Source organism: Asterias amurensis, chromosome 16 (assembly GCF_032118995.1).
Source record: "Asterias amurensis chromosome 16, ASM3211899v1".
Lineage (NCBI taxonomy): Eukaryota > Metazoa > Echinodermata > Asteroidea > Forcipulatida > Asteriidae > Asterias > Asterias amurensis.
The window spans coordinates 1,366,662-1,382,417 of NC_092663.1; the positions used below are offsets into that span (position 1 = coordinate 1,366,662).

General features: G+C 39.3%; 1 pseudogene; it reads left to right on the top strand.

Annotated features, from left to right (window-relative positions):
- The first annotated feature begins 4,464 nt into the window (after positions 1 to 4,464).
- LOC139948740 (uncharacterized) overlaps positions 4,465 to 15,756 on the top strand; it is a 29,907-nt pseudogene continuing 18,615 nt past the window's right edge.

Below are 15,756 nucleotides of genomic sequence, written 5' to 3' on the forward strand. Positions count from 1 at the left end.
CGAGGCATATTTGTGTAGATCATTGTATTCTACTTTTAAATCATCTTCTAACAATATGCATTTTATAACAAACGGTCACAAAACGCTTTTCAAAGACCAACTCGACCGATCCAAGGCAACGTGTTCCTTTAAAAGCCCCTTTCACACGAGAGCACTTAAGGGTCCCTTTTGAGTGCCAAATTGTAGCATGGCGTTTAAATTTTACAACTTGTTCCTTGCTTGTGGAAGGACAACAATTCTGCTTCAACTGTCCAAGTTCTCTCGCAAAATGTTATCAATTGCTACCTTCTAAACATTAAGCAAGGAACCCCAATTTGACGTGTGAATAGCACTTTAGTGTCGTTAAATTTGTTCATGATTGCGAAATACATTTCTGATGACAATTGTATAAGCCTGTACTGATGCCGCCGGTGTCGTAAGGAAATCTGCCCCACCCCCCCCCCCCCCCCCACCACCACCGGAGATATTGGGTGCGTTCGTTTAGCTTCCCTGGGTCGACCCCGGTCTGCCCCGGTACGTTCGAATAGCTTGGACGGGGCTCACCCGGGGCAGCTCCCAGTGCCATGCTCGTGGAGTGGGTCACTTGGGGGTGACCTGAGGAGCATGCCGTCACCACGAGAGGGCGAGTGTGATCGTTCGATTAGCTCATGTCAGGGGCACACCCGAGTGATCACTGCGGGGTCGACCCAGGGAAGCTAAACGAACGCACCCTCTGTCCCGAGAAGTGAAATGAACATATGGGTGCGTTCGTTAATAGCTTCCCTGGGTCGACCCCGATGTGGCGTATTTTATTTATTTCCAGGACTTGTGGATAGTGACACTTGGGGCTGGCCCGAGGTGCACTGACGTCACCACGGGAAGGCTCACGTGTCTGGGGTTTTTTCCTGGTTCGAGGACGAACGTGGGGTAGATTGTGTGCCCACGTTCGTCCTGGAATAAAAATAAAATACGCCACATCGGGGTCGACCCAGGGAAGCTAAACGAACGCACCCAAAGTCTGTACATCGACGTCACACTTCGCTCGTGAATATTAACGCCAGAGAGTGGCCTCGAGGTCAACCACCGTCAATCTTCACCTTTCACCTAGATTCATTATGCAGACGACCGAAAGCGCAGCTCTGCTGCCAAACTTCACCTCGAAAAAAAAAACAGAAACAGAATGCTTACGTCACTGCTTGTATATCCAATGAGATGATGGTACCCAATGAAATCACTGGTTCTAAAAATCAAGTACATACGTACCTGTCTTTATTCTTTTCCGGTTATAAGCAGCTTTTTGAAATTGGGACCTGTGGTGGATTTCACAAAGGTAGTCCTAACTTAGGACTAGTCCTAGGCAATGCTAAGAGATAGGACCAGTAACTCATCCTAACTTAGGACTGGTCCTATCTCTTAGCATTGCCTAGGACTAGTCCTCAGTTAGGACTACCTTTGTGAAATCCACCCCTCAGGTCACAAAACTCTATTGTCTTCACTACACGACATACATCGTTCATGATGGGGAAAGACACTTTAAGTCGACGAGGGATTTGAAGCTAGTTCTTTCATTGAATAAATCATTTAGATTTAGAAATTTGACCATGAATTCATGAAAACAGAAACAAATTGTTTTAACAAGGTTAAAACCTTTTTAATGCATGGCTTCGTCTTTTTGGAATGCAGGAAGGGTTTTTGAACATGCAGTTTTGTAAGAACTCTTTCCTGAAAACAGGTTGGGAGTTGACAGTACAAAATGTCGGTCTTTTAATTGGAAATTTTTAGAAGTGTGTGTGTGACTCTTCGTGATCTTGTTTAGAGTTAGGCTCTATACAGTAAATTGGTACAAAATACCATTTAAATTATGCATTAACCATATCGTGTATTTAAAAACACTGAAATTGCTGGTCGTTTGCCCTATAGATAATCGTGTTCACTTCGATTTGCTTAATTCACTTTAAGAAACACTTCAGTAATTCGTAGTTTTGTGTGTTTTAAGGGGGGGGTCGGGATTTGTCTTGCTGGCTTTTTGTTATACTTCCTGATTAAATCTTCAATTCTGTATTAAAGCGCTTTAAGTTTCGTAGACGAAATCTAGCGCTATATATTGATAACTGTTATTTTCAATAGATCAGCATTCATAATTAACAATTGCACGACTGGATCAAAGACTATACATTAAAATCCATCTATAATGTGTATGACACAAAGAAGTCTACGGGAATAGTCTTCTCTCTTACTAATAAATGTTGTGATGTCTTGATGCGATAAGTTGCTGATTATTTTATCATAACCTTTAATTAATAGTAAGCTATACACCCACCTTTCCACTTCTCTTGTGACTCTATAAATAAATCTCGATTGCCATAAAATAATCCTCAAAAACACTTAGGCAACATGTCAACTTGTAAATTGACGTCATTTCTCCTAGCAACACGCCGTAGTGACGCCCCCAGTCCTTTCCAATCTGATGAAGATAAACAAGTTAATATTCAACTTTCATCTGGCTAAAAAATGTCTTCATCTGTCTGCCAATGGTTTATGCAAAGCTGAGTCATTGCATAGTTTGGTTTGTGGTAACATCATTTACTTTTGTCAGGTACAGTTCGTTGCTACACTCGATCGATCGAAGCCGCAACAATTATGTATTAACCCTACATCACTCAATCTACTTTATTCTGGGTTTTATTAGAGTCAGCAGTTTTTATACGGGGCTGTATCTGCAGTTAAAGTTCAATCAACGGGGAACTCTAAATCAATTTTCTGGGTGGGGGAATAGATAGCAACTTAGTGTTCTGACAATCGGCCGGGTTTCTCACTTTTGGGCTGGGCTAGCCAACTGATTCCATAACAGTAATTTAATGTCAAATTTCCAAAGGTTGTCACATCCCAGGATGCATTCCCACAGACTGTCGTAAAAAATTGAGTTGCAAATAAAATTGCAAAGTAAAATTGCATTAGGCAGCGGCTTCCCAAGCTTGTAGTCTGTACGGGATTGAGGGCGTCCTTTACAAAGTACGGAGGGTTTCCAGCAACGATTTTTTTCTTTCCGCCGTTCAATTTCGTTGATACATTTGAGTCATTGCATAGTTTGGTTTGCGGTAACATCATTTACTTTTGTCAGTCAGGTACAGTTCGTTGATACACTCGATCGATCAAAGCCACAAAAATTATGTCTTAACCCTATATCACTCAATCTACTTTATTCTGGGTTTTAGTGTCAGCAGTTTTTATACGGGGCTGCATCTGCTGTTAAAGGGACACACCGGCTCACCGTTTACGCAATTTAGGGGTGTAGAATCATAAATAATGTTTTTATAGATGGTTGCTGTAAAAAAAATCATCAAAATGTCACGTATTTAGCGAAAAATGATTTTAAAAAACCAAAGCAGCCATATAACAAGCCTCCGTTACACGGACTCTTTGAATGTGAATCTTACGTTAGATTTATCACCATTATTTACATTTTGTAGCGATAATTTGAATACATGATCTTTTTCGTCAATTATTCGTCAATAATTTTGTAAAAAAAAGATTTAAATTTGGTTAAGTAAGTTACTTTTAGACGGCTGAAAGTAAAACTAGCCCGGAAGGTCACGTGATTGTTTGTACCACTTTTTGGTTAGAACAATCACGCGACCTGCGTTTTTGTCTTAAAATGCTCAAAAACGGCTAAATTTGATGATTTTTGTTTAAGGACTGTTCTTCTTCATTCCTGGAAGACCGTTGAAGTCATATCTTAGTCTATTTTGTAGCCTAAATAGCCCAATTCGGCCGGTGTGTCCCTTTAAAGTTCAATAAACGGGGACCTCTAAATCAATTTTCTGGGGGGGGGGGGGGGGAAATAGTTAGCAATTCAGTGTTCTGACAATCGGCCGGGTTTCTCACTTTTGGGCTGGGCTAGCCAACAGATTCAATAACAGTAATTTAATGACAAATTTCCAAAGGTTGTCCCATGCCAGGATGTATTTCCACAAACTGTTAAAAGAAATTGAGTTGCAAATAAATTGCAAAGTAAAAATTAGGCAGCGGCTTCCATAAGCTTGTAGTCTATACGGTATTGAGGGCGTCCTTGATAAAGTACGGAGGGTATCCACAACGATTTTTCCCGTTCCGCAAAATCAATCTATGGCAAAATCTAATAGCGCCACCATTAGTCAAAAAAGAACAACTCACGTATCCCGACAATGCATCCTTTATAGCGCTTTAGTTCAATCTCAAAACTGTGGCTGGCAAAACATGACAATAAAAGTTTTAAGACATAACAAATATCATGAAATAAACGTTGATGTTTCATGAAAACGTTTCATGCATTTGGATTGTTTTGCGACCACAAAATACATATTTCTGGCGATCGTTGTCTGAGTTTGTGGGCGGATCGTTCCTGTGCTCTATGGATTCTACATCAAAAACCGCAAAAAATTGGGGGTGCTATGATTGTTCAATAGCGAGGCCCCTCTCGTAAACACCACCGGTCGGCCATTTTCTTTGAGGAAGTTCACGAACTGCACAAAACGAATTGGTTGAGTTTTTGTACACAGAAATTGACTGGCGTTAAGTACGTAATCTATCAGGGCAATTTCCGGGTTTATTTTCTGGCAGACAGTTGACTGTTTTAGTGCAACTAGTTTATATGAATTGTAATTGTTAGAAAATGTTGAAAACGGGTATACGATTGGACAAGTAGCCTTCGTTGGGAGATATTTAGAGGTAAGTTTATTTTTCTACAAACTGGAATAATTGACTTGAAATTCTTCAAAATTGTTTTAGTTTTTGGGGGGTGTTTTCGTTTCAGATTGGTGACGTAGTGCATGCTGTTTTTGGTGACCGATAACACCTTGTTAAATTTGAGGTCATTATTTGTTGACATTCATGTGTCATGATAAATTTCCCAAGGCACAAGTCCGTCTGAAGTGAAAAATGTGAAAGGGGAAAGATGCCAACGTTAGAAAGAGAGGTCAGACTCGGACAGATGGGTCATAAAAATAAAATAATTATGGGCGAGCTGAGTGACTGAAACTGAATGCACATGCAATGGGCAGGTTGCTTTAAGTCATCAGCCAGCATGGATGGTCAGTCAGTGGTCATGGTGGTTGTTCCTTTCCCTGCCTTCAAATTCCTCTCGGATAACTTTCCGTATGGCGCCACCACTTTTTCACTCATTTTTACAAAAAGGGATATATCAATCAGGTAAATTAGATACTATATTATTTTATTTCGAATGAAAAATTGGTGGCGCCATACGGAAACTTTTCCTTCATCTCTGACTGAGATGAAAATTGGCTGTCGGTGTGGGCCCCTCTGAGATGCACTAAAATAAATATAGACAACTCACAACCCCTAGGGCCAGGCCTAGCCTCACTCACAACAACTCACGACAACAAATTTTAAATGCACATATATAGAAGAAAATTTGAAGATAAAGTCAACCGTTAGGTAGATGTAGAAAAGTCATATGCATCTAAATATTTTAAATAACCTTTTATTTTTATCTGTTAAAAATGTGGTTTTTTTTACCTGAATTAGTAACAACCGGTAGCGGTACTATCCGCCATGTTGTCTTTCAACGTACCTGGACAATACCATTAAACCGCAGGGTGAAACATTTCTTTCATTTTATGTGCCCCCTCATGTTAATAAATGTGATAAAAAAATGTGGGTCACCTCTTGATAAATCTGTGATTAAAGATGGGAGGGCACCTACTTGATCAATCTGATAAAGATGGGAGGGGCAACTACTTGATCAGTCTAATAAAGATGGGAGGGGCACCTACTTGATAAATCTAATAAAGATGGGAGGGGCACCTACTTGATCAGTCTAATAAAGATGGGAGGGGCACCTACTTGATCAGTCTAATAAAGATGGGAGGGGCACCTACTTGATAAATCTAATAAAGATGGGAGGGGCACCTACTTGATCAGTCTAATAAAGATGGGAGGGGCACCTACTTGATCAGTCTAATAAAGATGGGAGGGGCACCTACTTGATAAATCTAATAAAGATGGGAGGGGCACCTACTTGATCAGTCTAATAAAGATGGGAGGGGCACCTACTTGATCAGTCTAATAAAGATGGGAGGGGCACCTACTTGATAAATCTAATAAAGATGGGAGGGGCACCTACTTGATCAATCTAATAAAGATGGGAGGGGCACCTACTTGATCAATCTGATAAAGATGGGAGGGGCACCTACTTGATCAATCTAATAAAGATGGGAGGGGCACCTACTTGATCAATCTGATAAAGATGGGAGGGGCACCTACTTGATAAATCTAATAAAGATGGGAGGGGCACCTACTTGATCAGTCTAATAAAGATGGGAGGGGCACCTACTTGATAAATCTAATAAAGATGGGAGGGGCACCTACTTGATCAGTCTAATAAAGATGGGAGGGGCACCTACTTGATAAATCTAATAAAGATGGGAGGGGCACCTACTTGATCAATCTAATAAAGATGGGAGGGGCACCTACTTGATCAATCTGATAAAGATGGGAAGGGCACCTACTTGATAAATCTAATGAAGATGGGAGGGGCACCTACTTGATCAATCTGATAAAGATGGGAGGGGCACCTACTTGATCAATCTAATAAAGATGGGAGGGGCACCTACTTGATCAATCTAATAAAGATGGGAGGGGCACCTACTTGATCAATCTGATAAAGATGGGAGGGGCAGCTACTTGATCAATCTGATAAAGATGGGAGGGGCAGCTACTTGATCAATCTGATAAAGATGGGAGGGGCACTCAGTCTACTTGATAAATCTAATAAAGATGGGAGGGGCAACTACTTGATCTATCTTTAAAGATGGGATGGGCACTCGGTCTACTTGATTAATCTAATAAAGATGGGAGGGGCACCTACTTGATCAATTTAATAAAGATGGGAGGGGCAACTACTTGATCAATCTAACAAAGATGGGAGGGGCACTCAGTCTACTTGATCAATCTAATAAAGATGGGAGGGGCAACTACTTAATCAATCTTTAAAGATGGGAGGGGCAACTACTTGATCAATCAAACAAAGATGGGAGGGGCAAGTTCTACTTAATCAACCTGACACAGATAGAGGGGCAACTACTTCATTAATCAATAATAAAAAATAGGGAAGGGCACCTACTAGATCAATCTGATAAAGATGGAAGGGGCACTCAGTCTAATTGATCAATCTGATAAAGATGGGTGGGATGCCTGTTCAATGATTAAAAAGCCAAAGCTGTTTCTCTGCCAATACTTTTACATAACTTTCTCATTCTGAACTGAAAGTGATTGTTGAAGCAGAATACAAGAACACGTAATACATGCATTCATTGGTTTTCATCTATCTGGTGCTGGTTCACATAGCATAGGGATTAAATTTGGTCTCAGTCAGGATGCAAGATTTCTTGCATCTTAAAACCTGCATCCTCCTACATCTTCAATAATTTCATGTCACTACAATTTTTCTGTTCATGTGGTAGACATCACCATCTGTTGTTTCCTATGCCCTTCTGGCTGAAATAGTATAATGACTTCACTAAAAGAATACATAAATTAAAAACCAGGTCTGTCAGTGTCACAACAAGGGTATGAGTACACTTGAACTCTGTTGCATTGTTTGTTGATACATGTACTATAAATTGCATAATGTACAGTTTTCAGCCCTGGAAATTACACCGTGATCACAGAGATCATGGCCTTTGTTTCAAAGATGAAATTCCAGGCCTGAGTTTTAGAACTGGAAAGAGTCTCTTCATCATAGTTCTTTTAAATGTAGAGGTTAATCCAATACAATGCACCGTTTTAGCCCTCTGATGTTCCCATTTGTACGCCTGGGTTTAGAGTTCCGAAAGCAATTATGGTTCAAAGTGTAAGGCTAATTAAAGACACTGGACACTATTGGTAATTGTCAAAAACCAAACTTGGTGTATCTCAACATGCATAAAATAACAAACTTGTGAAAATTTGAGCTCAATCGGTCGTCGAAGTTACGAGATAATAATGAAAGAAAAAACACCCTTGTCACACAAAGTTGTGTGCTTTCAGATGCTTGATTTCGAGACCTCAAGTTCAAAATCTGAGGTCTCAAAATCAAATTCGCGGAAAATTACTTCTTTTTCGTAAACTACGTCACTTCAGAGGGAGCCATTTCTCACAATGTTTTATACTATCAACAGCTCCCCATTGCTCGTTTACCAAGTGAGGTTTTATGCTATTAATTATTTTGAGTTAGTACCAATAGTGTCCACTGCCTTTCCAAAGACACAAGTTTCGTGATCAGAAACCAAACCCACAGCATAATTATTCGAACCACTAGAAATGGGTTTGATACAGTAAACAGCTCAGTCAAGACACACCAAAGCATTCAAGAATTGCTAAAGAATAGAGCAATAAATCTTTTGTGTGTTTGGAAAACATTTGATTGTTTTGGGTGTGTTCTTAATGTAGATGACTGGCAAGTGATACATGTATCACAACATGCATAAAATAACAAACTTGTGAAAATTTGAGCTCAATCGGTCGTCGAAGTTACGAGATAATAATGAAAGAAAAAACACCCTTGTCACACAAAGTTGTGTGCTTTCAGATGCTTGATTTCGAGACCTCAAGTTCAAAATCTGAGGTAGTGGACCTTGACCACTGGTCCAGTGGGTTTTTCAAGCCCCCCCCCCCCATTCAAAGTCAAGCATGAGACCAGACCGCAGTTATAATTTACAACCCCTTGGTGGAGATTAGCATATTGCCACGGTAATCAAGGCAAACCATCAATGATAATCAGTCAACAATGATCAATGAAGCATTTTGTTTTCTGGAAACAAAAATCATGTAGCCATGTCATAATGGGAGCATATGATTAGGATGCACATAATATGAAGCAGCAGCACCCAGCTATAGCCACCAGTTAGACACAGATAATCAAATGAAAGGGTTTCATAAAAATACAAACATTTCCTGAACTGCAAAATAAAAAGCACAATAAAATTATGCTTACCAGAATAAAATGTTACCAAGTCACATAGTCGTTTGTGTGACTGGTGTCCTGCTCATACTTTTGCTCATTATCGTCAAAGCTGGATATTTTAACCGGTAGGCCTATTTTATGCTTTTTAAAAGCGCCCGATTAAATTGGGCTCAGGGTCCGATTTCGTAAAGGCAGTGGACACTATTGGTAACTACATGTACTCAAAATAATTATTAGCATAAAACCTTACTTGGTAACGGGTAATGAGGAGAGGTTGATAGTATAAAACATTGTGAGAAACGGCTCCGTCTGAAGTGATTTTTCAAGAAAGAATTACTTTTCCACAAATTTGATTTCGAGACCTCAGATTTCGAATTTGAGGTATCGAAATCAAGCATCTGAAAGCACAACTTCGTGTGACAAGGGTGTTTTTTCTTTCACATTATTATCTCGCAACTTCGACGACCGATTGAGCTCAAATTTTAACAGGTTTTTTATTTTATGTACATGTATATAAATATTGAGATACACCAATGGAGACGACTGGTCTATGACCATTACCAGTAGTGTCCAGTGTGTTTAAAGCCTGTAAGTATAAAAACGTGTCAGTTTATACAACTGCACAATCAAATTAACTGGTTATCAGTCACAATTCCATAAAGTTTTTACTGTTGCAACTGATGCCCCTCTCAGTTTTAGTTTAGTATTTTCTGCTTTTACAATGTAATGAGATTGAGCCCTGGTTACCATAGCTCTGAGTACTTGTCAAGACTTTAGTCTTCCCTCAAGCTGTTTAAGTTAAAAGTTATACATATTATCTGTAAACTGGTGAACTCAAATATGTTTGGTGTAGCGTCTGATGTAGTGAGTAACCCTTTAAGGAGACTAGACATCTCTTTCATATCAAAAGAGTATACCCAAGAAATGCAGTTGTGGATTTATTACACATTGTGGTGACTGTTTCATGTAATAAAAAAAAATTGTATAGAATTGGGCAAGGTCAATTTTATGGTTCACTTTGTAGGTGACTCAGTGATCCATATGCAGTGGAGGATTTAAAGTCGTTTTTATTGAGTTTAACTATGGGTTTTAATAATTCATACAACATACCAATTCTTTGACTGCATTATTACTGTTTTGTATTTGTACAAGTGTATTCATTGTTTTTTCATGCCTGAGTAATCTGTTTTTGCAGACTGAACAGGTTTTGTGCACATTGAATACTGATAAATTGAGGCAAATGGTGATCTTTGAGCAGCAACTGACACATTTTGCTGTGCTAAACAACGAAAATTGTCGACTGAACAAAGGTTTATCCGCAGCAAATGTACTTGCTGAAGTTATTTTAACCAGCCTACTGTCTGACCGTTCATTATCACGGTTCTGAATGAGCACTGAGCACAAATGCAGTTGAATGGTTTCAAATGGTGGTTCAACTTGCTAGAAAAATGTGACCAAGAGTAGGAATGCCTTCAATGTATACAAATATGTAGTCTGTAGTCACACGGCGACTCAAGGTAACTCACAATGAACAATTAACAGCCGATTCTCATTATAACAACATCATTGGGTCTGGCAAAAACGATCTCTTGTATAACAGGAACACATAAAAGAGGACAGCAGAAATGACGTTTTAAGGACTTGTGAGATGCACTCTTTAACAGTTTTGTAAGAGTGCAAGAGTTTATATGTAAATGTATAACCCATTTTTAAATAGGTTATAATGGCCTGGGGCCAATTTCATAGAGCTGCTTAAGCAAAAGAATTGCTTAATCACGAAAATATCTCGCTTATTTTACACATGTTACTGGCCAAAATTTCATGCCATATATATACATTGCTTATGACTAGTATTTAGCTGCTGTTTACTTAGCATAACAATTGAGTGGAGTCTTGGCCGGAAATCTGATTTTACTAAGCAATGAATTTTTTGCTTAAGCAAAATTTTGTGATGAGCAGCTCTATGAAATTGGGCCCTGGAAACTAGTCCAATGACAGTACTACAGCAAAGCATGATCAATATTGAAAAACATTTTTAATACATCAACAAAGTTCAAACTTCTACAGAATGTTTGGCCAATTTGTTTAAACCCTTAATTAACGATCAAAGTCCAATTGTAAATTTTCTCCAAAGGAAATAATGATACCTTGAGCGTACTGTATACCTTGTTGATCTCTTGGTACAAAGTACATTTACATTGTACCATGTCAACTGTTTGTTTAGTAACTTGATGGTCATAAACTCAAACACACTACAGTGTAAGAGGATGAACTTGTTACCAGGTTTACTTTGCCAGGCCCTGAACTTTATGGTCACGTGAAGACGATTGTTTTTTTTTTAACACACCTTGTTGAAATAATTAATGAACATGACGAATCAACAATTTGAATGTCTAAATGACTGAAAATTTTCCCATGTACAGCTTAATGCAATCGCACACTATCGGTAAACAGTATTGTCCGAAGACCCACACTTCGGGTATCACAACTTATATAACATGACAAATTTGTGAAAATGTGGGCTCAATCGGTCATCGGAGTCGGGAGAAAATAACGGGAAAACCCACCCTTGTTTCCGCACAATTAGCCGCCTCATGACATGTGTTTAAAATAAATCAGTTGTTCTCGATATCGAGAATTTATAATTGTTTTCATGTTTTCTCAAAAAGTAAAGCATTTCATGATATAATATTTCAAGGGAAGTCTTTTACCATTAGCTTCTGTGAACCCTGTAAGTTATTTGTATATCTGTGAACTTTTAATTTTTTGTTTTGTTCAGAGAGTGTCCAATGGCTTTACACAGTTCAGTGACCTGCAATTTCTGTGAGAGATTAGGAAATACTTGGACGTAATTCATGCTTTGATCAAATTCTCCTTATTACCTTCTGCTCTCTCTTTCTCTCATTGTGTTTAAAATTAACCCATGACATCTCAATAAATGGAAGCAGGATCGTCTGATATGAAGGAAGTGAAAGTCTTGTATCATGGCCATTGCGTTTCCGCTCACTAAACGCAACTGAATAACAGAACTATGCCGTTTGTTAATAATTGAAATTATTAGACTGGTGTACCAGTCAACCTTCGATCATCAGCATTTCTGAAGAAATGGGTCTATAGGCTAATTTCATAATGATGTTAAGCAGAAAATATTTATTCGAAAATTTCTTTGCTAAGCAAAAAATGATTGAGGCACCAGTTGCAACAATGTTACCTTTATGGAATTTTGGCTGGTAACCAGTTTCTGTCAAGCAAGGCTCTTCTGTGCTTTGCAAGTTTGCTTCATGAAATCGGTCCCTGCTCAGTTTTTGTGGTCACATTCAACTCTAATATTAGAAGGTATTATTGAACTGGTGCTAGTCCATTCACTGTGATTTTATTCCTGTCGTAGAATTGTGCACGGTTAGATGGTGAATAGGTTAATGGAGGAGTGACTGATGCAAGTCTCTTCCGGGGCTTGCCACAGGAAATCCTGTGTAGAAGTTCTCTTGAAGTCTACATGTAAAGCATCTGATACAATGGGTTATTAAAACAGAACAATTCAAATCAAAATTAACCCTAACCACCACCAAGTTGTCACCAACCCATCGTAATCCATCGTAATTGTTTGATTAGTTGGATTGCTGGCTGCGCTGATTTACTTTACATTGGATCTGGCATACCCCCAGCAACCAGAGTCTGACAGTCTGTGTGTTGATTTAGTCCATGTAATTGATGTTGCAGTTTATTAGAGGGAGGAAGAAACCTACAGAGTAAACCGCTTACAAATTATTTCATTCTGAGAAACAATGAACGTACTTCCTTGTACATATTTTTAGCGCAACATGTATGCGAAAAAAGAGACAGTAATTGACATTAAATGAACGCTGTCTGCAATACTGTTTCCTTAACTCTTGGGGTAATAGCAACTTAACATAAAAAACAACAGTAAACAAATATCAAAAACATGATACCAGGGCCCAATTTCATACAGCCTGTAAGCACAAAAAATTGCTAAGCACAGAAGAAATCTTGCTTAGCAAAATAGGTTACCAGCCAAAACAGCGTGCATTTACCATTGTTGTGATTGGTATCCCACTCATTTCTTGCTCAGCAAAGGAATTCGCCAAACAAATTTTCTGCTGCGCCTTTAGCACCCTAGTTTAGTGGATTTTTGCGTCTTTAAAAATACTTTATGTTATTATTAAACAGCTTTATGAAATTGGGCCCAGGTTAAGTTTGTATTAAATTGTTTGAGTAATTTTTGAGACTGTATCTCATTTTTTCCTGTTTCCTGCAGATTTTACAGTGGGTTGGGAAACCAGTAGCATCTGTTCTTCGAAACCCTCCCTCCTACAATGCCTCCCCCACCCCCGCCCGCCCCGGCGCCCCCACCCCCTCCCCCTGCCAATAGTGCTCTTCCACCGTCATCCAAAAAAGCGCAGAAAAACCGAGGAGCGTTGCTGACGGACATCCACAAAGGAGCCAGACTAAAAAAGACGGTTACAAATGATAGAAGTGGTCCAACTTTAAGTAAGTAATTGATTGTAGTATTTATTTTTACCCTTAAGCCTGGTTCATACTTCCTGTGAATGTGGATGCGAATGTGATACAAATTTTGACAAAAACATGGCTGTTTTCGCAGCGAATGTTTCGTAGGAGTTGAGCACAAGTCAACTGTTGCGAGTTATTTATTGCGAATTCGTGGTGTCAAAATTCGTATCGCATTCGCATTCACATATGAACCAGGCTTTACGAAGATGTGTACTAGATGTTAGAACTGTATATACTCAGTTCTTTCTCGAGTTCTGTGAAAAAAATCCAGTCAAATCACTTGGGTGGTGTTCGAACCCATGACCTTTGGCCAGCCAATTTCTTAGCTCTGCTTTTCGCCCAATTCTGCGCTCACGATCGCTATTCTCTGCTAACAGTGCAAGTGCAAAATTTATGTGCTAGGTGTGTTTAGCAAAAGATGCCTAGTAACGCGGAGTATGCAAGGAAGAGATGAATGGTCTCTTAGGGTTTTGTTCAAATGAAAACAGTTAAGATGATAAAACTGTTCTTATTTTGATTCTAGTCTCTTCTCATTTGGATTCTGGTCTTGTACAAAAAAAAAAAATCCCTGTCCAGTAATACAATTCCTTCAGTCTTGTGAATTTTCCCCCAAGATTCGAGGCTCTGAACATCTAAGAGGTTCTGGGTATAGAACTCAAGCCTGGAATTTTTCCAGGAATGTTTACACTTGTCAAATCTCACCCCTGATTAAAAATAGAAAAAGTTGAAAAGTTTTGTCTGGATGTGCAGAATTCACAGACTTGGTTTTGCTTACTTGTCATGCTGTTGCTGGAGACCTACATGTAGTTTAATCCAGACTTCAGATTACTATTACTTTCTTCCAAGTCTGTATGCTTCGTTTTGTGAAAAGGAAATGGAACCAAGGCATTTTCTCTTTAGTAAGGGCATTTATATTAGGAAATAGTAAATATCTACTGGAGTATTTCAAGGGCACCAAGGCAATGACCAGGGGGGTCGGATAGAGGTAAATGCCTTTGTTGCCTCGGTGAGGTATCAAAACAAATTGTCGCAACTAGTATTGAAGTCACAACTATTAGAGCACGACTGCATGTAGTTGAGGTGTAAGTTTCACTAGTCGCCTAGGCTTATTATAATATTACAGGTTTAAAAAACATGCCCCCTTATTTTGATGGCTTAATCAACTTTAGTTTCTTCCTCAAACTAACTCTTTTGTAAATCAAGAGCCCTCAACATCAGGTTTTCGGGTGCTCCCATAATTCCTATGAAGACAGCCGTCTATAAAAGATACTTCTATGTCTTCATTCTTTCAGATATTAAAACAAACGAAGCCGAATCCTCAGAAGTCAATAACGACCCATAATTTAACGAGTGTCACAATTATTATTATTTTCTCTCGCAGATACAAAGAATACTAGTGGAGGTGGAGGCGGAGGTAGGCCAGGAGGAGGGGGCGGAGGAAGTCGGACAGGAGGGGGAGGTGGTGGAGGAGGAGGTGGAGGTGGAGGTGGAGGTGGGGGCGGGGGCGGAGGTGGGATGCCAATGAGTGGAGGTCTCTTTAGCGGAGGTATACCAGCACTCAAGAAAACTGGTAGATTACCAGCGGGTTCAGGTAAGAATCTGCTGAAGCCCCAAAAAGTAGCTAAGCACAACAAAGTTATGCTAACCAGAATAAGGTTACCAGCCAAACTACCCTGCACATGTGCAAGTTGTGGCTGGTATCCTGCTTATTTCTACTCAGCCGAAAATTTAAAAGCACTATTTTCTGTCAAAGCACCTCTATGTTTTGGGGCACTGAAATTGGGCCCTTGGCCCAAACTACTTGAGCTAAAAATATTGCTTAACAATTTTTCACCAGGCGGAAATGAGCAGGATACCAGTGACAAGTCGTACATCTGACATGTTAGTTTGGCTGGTAACCTGTAAATTACTTTGCCCCTTCAAGTTGCCCCCAGTGTTGCTATAGAAATGTGTTAGTGAGAAGGTACTGTCGTTAAAGACAGTGGACTATATTGGTATTTGTCGAAGACTGGTGTACATCTCAACATACATGTATGCATAAAATAAACCTGTGAAAATTTAAGCTCAATCGATCATCGAAGTTGCGAGATAATGAAAGAAAAAACACCCTTGTCACACAAAGATGCTTGATTTCGAGACCTCAAATTCTAAATCTGAGGTCTCAAAATCAAATCGTGGAAAATTACTTTTTTCACAATGTCTTATACTATCAACCTCTCCCCATTACTCGTTACCAAGTAAGGCTTTGTGCTAATAATTATTTTGAGTAATTACCAATAGTGTCCACTGCCTTTAAGGAGCTAGGT